Source organism: Apium graveolens, chromosome 6, assembly GCF_009905375.1.
Source record: "Apium graveolens cultivar Ventura chromosome 6, ASM990537v1, whole genome shotgun sequence".
Lineage (NCBI taxonomy): Eukaryota > Viridiplantae > Streptophyta > Magnoliopsida > Apiales > Apiaceae > Apium > Apium graveolens.
In genome coordinates, this window is record NC_133652.1 from 266,077,260 (window position 1) to 266,091,033 (window position 13,774).

Consider the following 13,774-nt stretch of genomic DNA (forward strand, 5'->3'; position numbering starts at 1 on the left):
CAACTTGGCAAAGTACTTAATATACCCAATCATCTTTAGAACATGCAGTCCAACCGGATCACGTTCTCCCTGCTTACATGCATGCAATGATTTGAAAGTACCAAACCTCTCCTGACGAGCTTGTCCTTCAAACATATGTTTAAGGTGCTCAATCATATCATAAGAATCCATATTCTTATATTATTTCTGAAGTTCAGCACTCATGGTCGCTAACATGAGACATTGAATATCCGTGTCATCATCGATATGTTTTTGATAAACATTATGTTGAGCACGGGATGCTCCTTCAGGGAGAGGTGCAGGGTGAGGGATATCTATGACATAGAGCTTGTGCTCTTGTTTGAGCACAATCCTCAAGTTCCTCTGCCAGTCAAGGAAGTTTGTTCTTGTCAGCTTATCCTTCTCAAGGACTGATCGCACAGAGAAGTTGTTTGAATTGATTTCCATTTGATATCTACAATGTTTAAAATGCATAAGATAAATTAGTTTACAGATGATTATTAAATTATGTTCAAGTGATTATTCATATATATTAAAAATGTATATCTCCCACTATTTTATCAAATTAATAGCCCTAACTATTAATTCGGAAATAGTATCTTCTATATACTTTCTAGTGAGCCAAGATCCAAATTTTCACAATGTTTTAGTTCAGCTTTGGCTTTACTCCTAAAACATGATTCAATAAGGTAGACAACATTTGTCAATTATATCAACTATATAACTCTTGGATAGTTTAGTGGAACAACATTTATTCCTATTTATCCAATAAATCTCACCAATCTCTATGCCTCTAAGTTCACAATCCTATTGTGGTAACTTAGTTAAGTTAAAACCCAAAGGTCTAAAAAGTATCATATACTTCAACATGCCGTCCCATGATAGATGGGAGTACTTCGCTCTAGCGAACCCACTCCTTATCGATCTAGGAGTTAACGCGTTGGACATATTGGAAGGCATCTAAATAACTTAATATAAGCATTAGGTTTTGTTAGTATTATAACGATCATGATCCCATCATAAAGAAATTCCCAATTTTTCCTTGAATAAAATATTTCAAATCAATACTCGTCAATGGTTTGATTTTCAGGTAGTGGAGGAGTCACATCGGTCTCGCTTAAAACCCACAGCCTTACAAGTTCTAGGAACCCGTTGTTGACAAAATCACCCCATGTCGGAAATAAAGAAGATTTGTATTTCATTCCGTATTTCATAAACACGAGAATCTCATAATCGTTTGTAAATTTTAAAATCTTGAGTCGTTGCAGATTTTATCTTGTTTAGGCATGGCATGGGTGACGTATCTAATACATACATTCATGCATGATTAATCTAATTAAAGCATGCATCATTAACTATTCTATACATACATTCATACATCAATATGTAGTGCAATAAAGTAATGTGTTTGGTTATGGCCCCATCCTATGTGATCTTTATCAAGCTCATGATAAAGATCAAGGTCAATCTAATGTGGTGATGGAAATAAATACAACTACTTATTACATAACTTTTTTTTATTTAGATATCTTGTATGCCTCATCTTCTTCTTTGAATCACCTCCACTGGATAGCCTTCTTGAGTCTTCAATTACATTAAATGATTGAAAGTAAAACTAATCTAATAAACTTACAAGAATAACTCGAGTTACATTCGAGATTTATGATTACAAAGATTGACGACATGCAAGTCGTATTTAAAACCAAAACCAAAACCATTACACTAAGGTCGAAAGGTCATAACCATCCACCATGCTCATACAACACATAAAAGCATGTTAAAACACATAATCTGATCTTAACATATCATATTATCCATGATCTAATCTGTTAGATATATTTGTGATGTCATGTCTAATAATGATTTGTGTTTAGTTTTCAGATCTTGACTAACAGGACAAATCAGGACTTAACTGGAAATTAGTACTTATACTGAAGTCAGAACTTAAGATATCAGAACTTAAGTTATCAAAACTTAAGATATCAGAAGATATTTATCAGGAGATAATATCAGGACTTAAGAAGACTTTCAGATAATGGAAGGCGGCTAATTAAAAGGAAAGAAGATCAAGACTAAAACAAGAAGAGATATGCATAGAGAAGAATTCTATGAAGAATAGAAGACTTGGAGGAAAAGATAACTAGTTGATATATTTTAGGACACATAATTATATTCGATATCAATTAGAAGATTATCTTGTAACTGTGTGTCTATATAAACACAACATAGGGTTTACACTAGACGTGTTATCTTAATTGAGAATATTATTCATTGTAACCCTAGCAGCTCTCGTGATATTTGTTCATCACTGAGAGAGAACGGTTTCATTGTAATACTGTTTTATTAATAAGATTATTCTGTGTTTCATACTTGTGTTCTTAATTCAATTTGATTGTATAATACACTGTATTCAACCCCCTTCTACATTGTGTGTGATCTAACAAGTGGTATCAGAGCAATCTGTTAACACATATACAGTAAAGATCCAAAACAATCATGTCTGAAGAAGAGAAAACTCTAACCAAGCCCACCAAAACTGAAGAAACTCCAAAGACTCAAATCCATAATCGATATGAGACAATTAGGGTTCCCATACTGAAACCTTCTGAGTATCCCATATGGAAAGTGAGGATGACTATGTTTCTGGAAGCTACAGATCCAGAATACCTTGACAGAATTAATGAAGGACCACATAAGCCAACCAAGCTCTCTGTTGTAACTGCAGATCAGCCAGCAATGACTGTACCAAAGGAGAAAAATGAATATACAGCTGAAGATATCTCATCTATTGCCAAGGATGCAACGGTAAGGTATTTGTTGCATAGTGCCATTGATAATGTCATGTCAAACAGGGTAATAAAATGCAAGACTGCAAAGGAGATATGGGATGCCTTTGAAACAAGATGGCAGGGAACTGATGCAATTAAGAAGAATAGGAGGACTATACTCACTCAAGAGTATGAGCACTTTGACTCAAAACCTGATGAGTCATTAACTGGTTTATATGACTGATTTGTCAAACTCTTGAATGATCTGTCACTGGTGGATAAGGAATATGATCTTGAAGATACTAATCTTAAATTCCTTTTAGCTCTTCCTGAAAGTTGGGATTTAAAGGCAACCACTATAAGAGATAACTATGCTCTTGATGAAACTACTCTTGATGAAATTTATGGTATGCTCAAAACTCATGAACTTGAGATGGATCAAAGAAGCAAGAGGTATGGGAGAAAGTCAAGAACAATTGCTCTTAAGGCTGAGGAGAAATCCCCCAAAGTGGCTGTCTCAAAGAAAGGCAAAGGAAAGGCTCTCATCACAAAGTCTGATACTGAGTCATCAAGTTCTAATGATGAGGATTCAGAAACTGAAAGTCTATCTGAGATGGATGCTGATGAAGAGATGATGAGATTGTGTGCTCTTATGGTGAAGGGTATCACAAAGATAGCCTACAGGAAATTCAGAAAGGGAAGGAAGTTTTCCAGGAAAAGTGGAAGTTCTGATAAGAAAGGATTCAGAAAATCTGAAGGCAAAGCAGGAAAGTCTGACAGAGGAGATTACTCAAATGTTAAATGCTACAATTTTGGTGAGAAAGGCCATATATCTCCTGATTGCAAGAAAGGAAAAGGTGACAAAGGCAAGGCACTTGTCATAAAGAAGAAAAGCTGGACAGACACTTCAGATTCTGAAGATGAGGTGAACTATGCCTTGATGGCAAATGCTGATAACAGTTCTGAAGCTGCTGAGTTAAAGGTACCTCAAACAACTTATGCTTTTTATACTGATGATATTACTGAGTTGACATCTTATCTTAAAACCATGTTCATTAGCTATAAAGATCAAACTTTAACATGTGATAGGTTAACTTCTGAAAATCTGGCTTTTAAGAAAAGGAATGACTATTTAGAAAAGGAGTTAGTTATGTTCCATTAAACTCAGAAAGAAAGAGATGATTATTTTTATGTTAGAGATGAAGTGTTAAAATTGAATCAATCTCTAAAAATTGAGTTAGAAAAGGAAAGAGAGATTATCAGGACTTGGACTAACTCTGGCAGAACCACTCAGAATTTACTAAGTAGTGGAAACTGGAAAGAGGGCTTAGGTTATGGAGATGATAAAAGTGAAACAGGAACTGAACAAATTAAGCCAATTGTTGTTAAACAGACTAATAAGCCAAAGGTAAATCCTGTTAAGCTTGTAGCTAAAACTGTAAAATCTGATTCTGAAAAGATGAAAGATACTGAGACAGAAGTTAAGGCAGAGTCAACTTCTGACAAATCAAAACAGGATAAGCCAAATGAAGTCAACATAGGCTTAATGACAAAGAAGCAGCTTAAGTATAAGCTGAAAGAGATTAAGAATGTAAACAAGGTAAAGTCACCTAGGAAAAATAGGAATGGAAAGGAAGGTGTGAATAAAAGCAATAATTATATGCCTGTTCCTAATGCTCCTAGAAAGAAATGCTATAACTGTGGAAATTCTAACAATCTGGCTTCTTTTTACAGGAAGAATAAGAATATAAACTCCTTACCTTTGAAGTTAGGAGTTAAGAGTCAGTCTGTTAGGTTTAAGCCACAAAATCCTTGTTTTCATTGTGGTAGTTTATGGCATTCCATTTATACCTGTAAGGAATATCATAATTTGTACTATGATTATTATCAAATAAAACCTTCTTTAAAGAATGTTAGCATTGTTCCTTCTAGTATAAGTCTGATGCAAAGTCTGATACTGTAAATTCTGATAAGAAAAATGTTAACTTAAACTTTGATGTTAAATCCGCTGTAAATGTTAACAAACTTAATAAGGCCAAAGGATCCAAACAAGTCTGGGTCCTTAAAACTAATCATTAGTGGTCTTTGTGATTGCAGGGCAACAGGAAAAACATCCTAGTTCTGGACAGTGGATGTTCAGGACATATGACTGGAAATAAAGCCCTGCTATCAGACTTTATGGAGAAAGCTGGCCCAGGAGTTTCTTATGGAGATGGAAACATGGGAAAAACTCTGGGATATGGCAATATCAATCTTGGGAATCTTATCATTGAAAAAGTAGCTCTAGTCTCAGGACTTAAACACAATCTGTTGAGTGTTAGTCAAATCTGTGACAAAGGTTATCATGTGGATTTCTTTGAAGAACACTGTGAAGTTGTAAGCAAATCTACTGGAAAAGTTGTTCTAAAGGGATACAAACATTGTAACATTTATGAAGCCAAGATTTCAACAAGTTCTGATGGTTCTGCAATCAGTCTGTTAAGAAGAGCATCAATTGAGGAAAGCTGGGATTATCACAAGAAACTCTCTCATTTAAATTTCAACAATATAAATGAACTAGTCAAGAAAGATCTTGTGAGAGGACTGCCAAAATTAGTATTTGCTCCTGATGGCCTTTATGACTCATGTCAAAAGACAAAACAAAGAAAATCTTCATTCAAGAGCAAGACTGAATCTTCAATTCTTGAGCGTTATCACCTACTACATGTTGATCTATTTGGTCCAGTGAATGTCATGTCTATTATAAAGAAGAAATATGCTATGGTCATAGTAGATGAGTTTACCAGATACACATGGGTGTATTTCCTGCACACAAAAAGTGAAAATGCATCTATCTTGATTGATCATGTCAAACAACTGGATAAGTTGGTCAAAGACTCTGTGAAAATCATAAGAAGTGATAATGACACTGAGTTCAAGAATTTTATCATGGAAGAGTTCTGCAAAGACCATGGAATAAAGTAGGAATTTTCTGCTCCTGGAAATCCACAGCAAAATGGAGTTGTTGAAAGAAAGAATAGAACTCTTATTGAAGCTGCATGAACTATGCTTGATGAAGCAAAGTTACTAACCTACTTTTGGGCTGAAGCTGTGCAGATTGCTTGTTTTACTCAGAATGCAACACTTATCAACAAGCATGGAAAGACACCATATGAGATGGTGAAGAAAAAGAAGCCAAATATGAAGTACTTTCATGTATTTGGATGCAAGTGTTTTGTTCTTAAGACTCATCCTGAATACCTATCCAAATTTGATCTAAAAGCTGATGAAGGAATCTTTGTTGGATATCCACTTTCCATAAAAGCCTTCAGAGTCTACAATTTAAAAACAAGGGTAGTCATGGAATCTATCAATGTCTCTTTTGATGATAAGAAGATTACTGGACTTGAAGATTTCAATGATCATGATCAAATGAGATTTGAGAATGAAGTTTTAAATTCTGATTTTGCAAACTCTGATAGTCTAAATTCTGATACTGCAAATTCTGATGGGTTAAACTCTGATGTTATTGAAACTGTGGTGACTACGCCAAAGGAAAATGCACCTGTGCAGGGGGAGCATATTGAAGATCCAACCACATCTCAAGAAGCATCAGAACCTAGAACAGGCTCTTTAAGTTCTGATTCATCAAGTTCTGATGGACCAAGTTCTGATTATTCTGGAAACTTAAATTCTGAAGAATCCAACTCAGAGAGCATAATTTCAGGGGGAGCATCAGAAAATGTTAATGGAGACAACATGGATCATGGGGGAGCATCCAGTTCCAGAGATCACCTTCCATCTGCAAGGAAGTGGACTAAAGCACATACACCTGACTTGATTATTGGAAATCTTGAAGCTGATGTTAGAACTAGAACAACAACATCAAATGAATGTCTCTATCATTCTTTTCTTTCTCAGACTGAACCAAAGAAAGTGGAAGAAACTCTTCAAGATGCTGATTGGGTGCGAGCAATGTAGGAAGAGTTAAATGAATTTGAAAGAAATAAAGTCCGAACCCTAGTGCCAAGACCAAAAAACAGATCTGTTGTTGGTACAAAGTGGGTGTTCAGAAATAAAACTGATAGTGATGGCAATATTACAAGGAATAAAGCAAGGCTGGTTGCAAAAGGATATTCTCAACATGAGGGAATTGATTATGATGAAACATTTGCACCAGTTGCCAGATTGGAAGCCATAAGGATATTTGTAATATCCCCAATTTTTTTGGAAATTTTTGTAACTCTTATAAATAGTGATTTTGCTGATTATGGTGATTAAGAAAACTTTTCATACCACACTATGTAGGGGTTCTTTTATTGATATTCTGAGATCTTACTAGTACTCTATATGGTATATAAGTGTATTTAAAGATCGTTATAATCCAAATTCGAACACTTTGATTTTTCCCGAAAACCCACGAGATACAGAAAGAATTGAGTATAAGGTAACATGATAAAAAGGATTTAAATTCAAGGAATTTAAGAGAGGATCATAAAAAGGAATATAAAATATTGAGAAAGGTTTAGGGGAAACCCAAGTAATAAGATCCCGAATATGATCCCTCGAACGATAAACGCGAACGAAAGTTAAGCAAACCGTATAACAGATAAGCGGTCATTAGCCAAGTAATTAAGGGTTAATCAAAGAAGTTAGGGGATGATGATGTTATCACACCAACAAGAAGAAGACAAGTGTAACAAGATGACCTAAGCATGATGATATAAGCATGACAAAGTGGGAAGGATTGATTGGTTGATTGTGAGCCAATAAATCATGGAAGAAGAGGGTGAATAGTGTTTTCAAGAATTTGAAACTTTTGATCTTGTGTTTTTGTTTAGATATAGCTTTTGTAAGGATTTTCAAAGGTTGTTTCAAGCTCCTTAGTTACTTCTACTCACCAAGGAAGGCATAATCTCTTACCCTAGCCTTATTATTGAATATTTAGAGCTTGTTATGATTGGTATAGTCCATGGAAAGTATGATTCTTGTATATTTAGAGTGTGGTTGGATTTGTAATGAGTTTGAGTTGTAAATCTTGGATTATTGGTTAATGAACTTAAGTATAACTTTTAGTTCATGTTTGGGGGTAGTATAAATTGGAAAATCTTGAGATGTTGGTGAAAGAGATGTGTCCTAAGTCCAATCATGTATGAGGATTTAGGAATAATTTTTATATAATCTGTTTTGATTTCATTGATATTAATTAAATACTTGTTTTGTTTTTATTGCGGGCTTTATCTATTTTAAGTGTTTAAATAAGATATACCACAGTTTAGAGTAAAGCTTTTTTATGGATTGTGATGAGATCATAATAATGAGACCTAAAAGATGATAACTCTAAACTTAAAAAGTTCCTGGTCGTAGGATTACTAGCTGATAATTAATAATCCGCAAAGATCGGTACATACTATGCTTGCTTCATTATGAAGGCTATCTGTTCTCATAGATATTTGTGTGGTGACACTATAGCTAGTATGTAGGTGCTTATTATAGAATAAGTTCACTGAACATGACTCACACAGCTGAACAACTATTGGAGTTCACTCACGTGTCAGCAGTTGTTCACATAGTGATAGTTGTCCAAGTATCCTTAGACTTGAGGTCATCATAGTCATCTTGTGTACACTGTACTATGCTTTGGTTTAGTTCTTAGTCTCCAGGAACAATTATAAGGGCTCTACTGGGTATAGGAATTTGTACACGAAGATAGTGTATGATCAATAAAGGATCTACCCCTTCTAGTGAAGGAAGAGAATGTTCAATGCTAATCCACTTATGCTAGTTTAGGAATCTCTGGCCATAATGAATGAAATTAGAAAGGAGTTTCTAATTTACATTAATTAGAACTAAGCATAGTGAATGGGAAAGCATATGATTAAATAAGATAGGCTTGACACAAGTTCCATGCCTTGTATTTAATCGTGACATTGCAGGGTAGAAGGAATTAATTGTACGGTAACTATTCACTGAATGGGTTCTTGGTATTCTAAGCAGTGAATTCGTATTATCCGGATAGTCGCGATATGCTGAGAAGTATCCCTCACGATGTAGAATAAAGATGATTAATTAATTAATCATATTTAATGAATTAGAGAATTTATATAAATAATGATAAAATAGTTTTATTATTATTTATTTCTACTACTGGCTTAATATTGAACCTACAGGGTCACACCATAAAAGAGAATAATTTAATGGTGAAGGAATTAATTAATAATGACTGATAATTATTTATTTATAAAATAAATAATTAATTGGCAAATTTAATAATTGATTAAATGAGATTTAATTGATTATAAATTAATTAAGAAAAAGTTTTTTAATATTATTAATTAAGAATTTAATTTTTGGAAATTAAATCAAGTGAGAGAATTATTTCTAAAGTGTTTAGAAAAAGGATTAATAATTAAAAGGTGTTTTAATTATTAGTTAATTGGTTAATGAGAATAATTAATTAAAAGGGTTAATAATAATAATATTTTATGGGAAAAATTTTCAGCTGAAAATTTTGCCTATAAATATACTATTATAAATCCTAATTTTACCTCAACCTAAAAAGTTAAGCAAACCCTAATTCTCCCAACCCCTTCCTCCTCCATCACATTGATCTCTTGGTGGATACCGGTGGAGTGCTTCAGACTTGAGGAGCAGCTGCTAGGGATCTCCGCTCGTCGTTCTTGGATCGCTTTTAAAGGTTAGAAACGATCCCATATGATTTAATCACGATTTGTATGCCTTTATTTGGATTTTATATCAAGAAAATTGTTTTACCATGCTTCCGTGATGTAGAAAATCCTACAATGGTATCAGAGCTTAGGTTGTATGCATATAGATCTGTGATAAAAATTTCAAAATTTTATGATCTTGTATGAATTTATTATGATTTTTGCAAGTTATATCATGGATTAATTATGATTGATTAGAAATTGTTTCTCAAAATTGTTTTGACTGTAGATCTGGGTTCTACAAGTGTTGTAGATCGTTTGGGTATTTTTTTCATAATTTTCTGATGTGTGGATTAATTATTATGATTTTTTGAAGTTGTTTTAATTAAAATTCGTAATTAAATAATATGTATATATGTATAATCTGTTATGTGTATATATATATTATATGCTGCTGAATATTAAATAGAAAGGTGTTCTGCTGTTGATGTTGATGGTGGCACGGAGTTCCAAGTGCGGCGGCTATCGGTTAATAATAATAAAAAAAATATTAAGGAAGCTGACAGGCGCAAAAGAGAAAGGAGATGCGGGGAAGGGGGTGTCGCGCATTCCGGGAATGCGTTACACCCTGTGGCGCATTCACGGAATGCGTTACACCTTTTAATGGCTTAAAAGGGTTGTAACGCATTACCGGAATGCGTTACAGGGCTTGTAACGCGTTCCTGTAATGCGTTACAGCCCATCTGTTTTTTTTAATTTGATTTCTGGGAGTTTTGTAACTCCGTTTTGGGCGTGCAATATATCGTTGAATTTGTTTTTCCGAGACGGATCTAATGGAGTGGTCAAATTTTTTTTTATATAAAAGTTTTGAACTGTTTATATTCCCGAAAGTGTTTTAAAGCATGTTTTAATTATTTTAATTACCTTTTAAATGCTTCATGTGGTACATAGAGATGTATAATGCTTAGAGTAATATGCTACATGATTTAACATTCGTACCTTTACGTTTATTTATTTTTATATATGACGTTTATTTATTTTTATATATGAGATATATGCCTATGTTTATCATGCGATGATAGATTTAGGTGAACTTAAATCAATATAAGGCGTGCTCTAGAAAATCTAGAATAGAAATCATTTCTTACCTTAACAATAATATTATGAATACAATCATGAGATTCTTGTGTTTATGAAACACGTAATTAAATATGAATTTTCAATATTGAGAGAAAGGATGATTCTGTCAAAAACAGATTTCTATCTGTAAAAAGGGGGTATTAAGTGACGCCTCTTGACAATGCTCCCCCCGATCTGGGAATCATCTGATTATCGATTATTGATTTGAAATATTTAATTTAAAAGGAAGAATCTCTTTATAATATGATTATGATTATAAAATAATATAATCCCTCTAAAATTAAATAATATCAAGTAGTAATTGGCCAATGACACAACGGGCTTGTGTCGGTCAAAGCCTTCCAACATGGTAGAAAGTAGTTCTTATTTTTAAATCATTGTCGTTTCGTGCTACAGCCGAGGGCTTTGATTTCGAAATAAGAAATACTTGTCTACTACATAGAGATATGTGCATTAAATTAGAATCTAAAGGTCGTTACGTGCTGCAGCCGTAGGCCGTTGGAGACTGATTCAATTGTACGAAATGTTGGGTTAGACTTGACTTAGAATATTGAGTCTGTCGTGCTATAGCCGTGACTCAATTATTCAAGAGGCTAAATTTTTATTAGGGAATAACATAAGATGTAATTGACAAGAGTTGTCTTCCTAATGAACATCACATGACGTTTCGTGCTACAGCCGAGGTTGTGTGATGGAATGTAGGATTATGAATGCTTAATTTTTCACTTAAGGGGGTTATATAATTTAGATAAACTAGTGGGAGCCACTTATGAATAAAGACCCGATTCATATAGTGTTTTGAAATGAAATTGAATATTTTCTAAGTGTTGTTATGTGTTCATCATTTACAGATTTACTATATACGTTATGTCTTCTGCACTATCACTCCGGAGTATACTAGATGCTCACAAGTTGACTGGTCCTAATTTTGCTGACTGGCTTCGAAACTTGAGAATTGTTCTCAGGGTTGAGAAGCTGGAATATGTACTTGACTCACCTAAGCCTACTGAACCTGCTAACGATGCACATAATGATGAACATATTGTGTATCGTAAGTGGATAGATGATGCAAATGTTGCTCAATGCATCATGCTAGCTTCCATGAACATTGAGCTACAGAAGCAACATGAGCATATGGATGCTCACACTATCCTTATGCATCTACAAGAGTTGTATGATGTGGAAGGGAGGACAGCTCGATATGAGATATTGAAGGAGATGTTCGGTTGTAAGATGTCTGAGGGATCATCTGTGAATGACCATGTACTTAAGATGATCAATTTGATTGAACGTCTTGGACAACTTGGTTTTGCCATGGATGGGGAGCTGAGCCAAGACTTGGTCTTGCAATCACTTCCGAGTTCGTTCTCGCAGTTTGTTGTGAACTTTCACATGAATAAGCTGGATGTCAGCCTTCCTGAACTCCACAACATGTTGAAGACCGCGAAATCGAATTTTCCCCCTAAGAAGAGTTTTGTTCTTCTAATTGGTGAAGGTTCCAATCCTAAGAAAAGGAAGAAGAACCCTTCCAAGAAGAAGAAAGTAGGTGAAAAAAAGCCGGTTCCACTAAAAGATGAAGACCCCAAGAGCAAAGCTGTTTGCTTTCACTGTAACAAGGTGGGGCACTGGAAGAGGAACTGCAAGGTTTACCTTACAGAATTGAAGAAAAAGAAGGGTAGTGAGACTACCGCTTCTGATTCAGGTATGTTCAGGATCGATGTTAATATGTCACTAAGTCAAATTTCTACTTGGGTATTGGATACCGCCCGTGGTTCTCATATTTGTAATTGGTTGCAGGGACTAAAGGGAAGTAGGACTCTTGAAGAAGATGAGGTGATTCTACGTATGGGCAATGGAGCAAGGGTTGCCGCCATATCTGTAGGATCATTTAGTTTACATATGCCTACGGGCAAGACTATTATTTTGAATAATTGTTATTACGTTCCCTCTATTGTGAGGAATATTGTTTCTATTCCTATGTTGGATTTGGATGGTTTTTCATTTATTATTAAGAATAATGAATATTCTATTCATAGAGATAATGTTCTTTATGGACGTGGTACTTTAAATAATGGTCTGTATGTATGTGACGTAGAGCATAATTTACTTCAGATTGAACAAACTAATAAAAGAAAAAGGGATGATAAAAATCTCACTTTCTTGTGGCACTGCAGACTTGGTCATATTAGTGAAAATAGACTGCGGACATTGCATAAGGAAGGGTTACTAGACCCCTTTGATTTTGAATCATATCCTACATGATAGTCTTGTCTATTGGGTAAAATGACCAAATCTCCATTTAGTGGACATGGAGAGAGGGCTACAGATTTGCTAGGATTGGTACACACAGATGTATGTGGACCAATGTCTATGCAAGCCATGGGTGGATTTTCATACTTCATTACTTTCATAGATGATCGATCTAGATTCGAATATGTGTATTTGATGAAACACAAGTCTGAAGCCTTTGAAAAGTTCAAAGAATATAAGCATGAAGTGGAGAAACAAACCAAACATAGTATTATAACTCTTCGATCAGATCGAGGTGGTGAATACTTGAATGGAGAATTTCCAGATTATCTCAAAGAAAATGGTATAGTCTCCCAGTGGACTCCTCCATATACTCCACAGTTGAATGGGGTATCTGAAAGGAGAAATCGAACTTTGTTAGACATGGTTCGGTCCATGATGAGCTATGCGAATCTTCCAGTATTCGTATGGGGTTATGCATTGGAAACCTCAGCATATTTACTGAATAAGGTGCCTTCCAAATCTGTTCCTCAAACTCAATATGAGATATGGAAAGAAAGGAAACCGAGTCTTAAACACGTTAAGATTTGGGGATGTCCAGCTTATGTCAAGAAAGTTGACCCTAATAAGATGGAATCTCGATCCGTAAAATGTAATTTTATGGGATATCCTAAAGAGACTTCAGGGTATTACTTTTACACCGATCATCGGGTGTTTGTCTCCAGACATGCTACCTTCTTGGAAAAGCAGTTTATCCTTGAAGGAAACAGTGTGAGCAAAATTGAACTTGATGAAGTTCAAGAAGCACAAACTACTACGGATCAAGTGGAAACACCTGTTCAGACTGAACAACCTTCAGCGGAACAGCCCATTAGTAGGCCAGGGAGAGTGTCTCGCCAACCTGAGAGGTATTATGGCCTTGTCATTGAGAATGACAATGAGTTCTCAATCATTGATGATGACGACCCT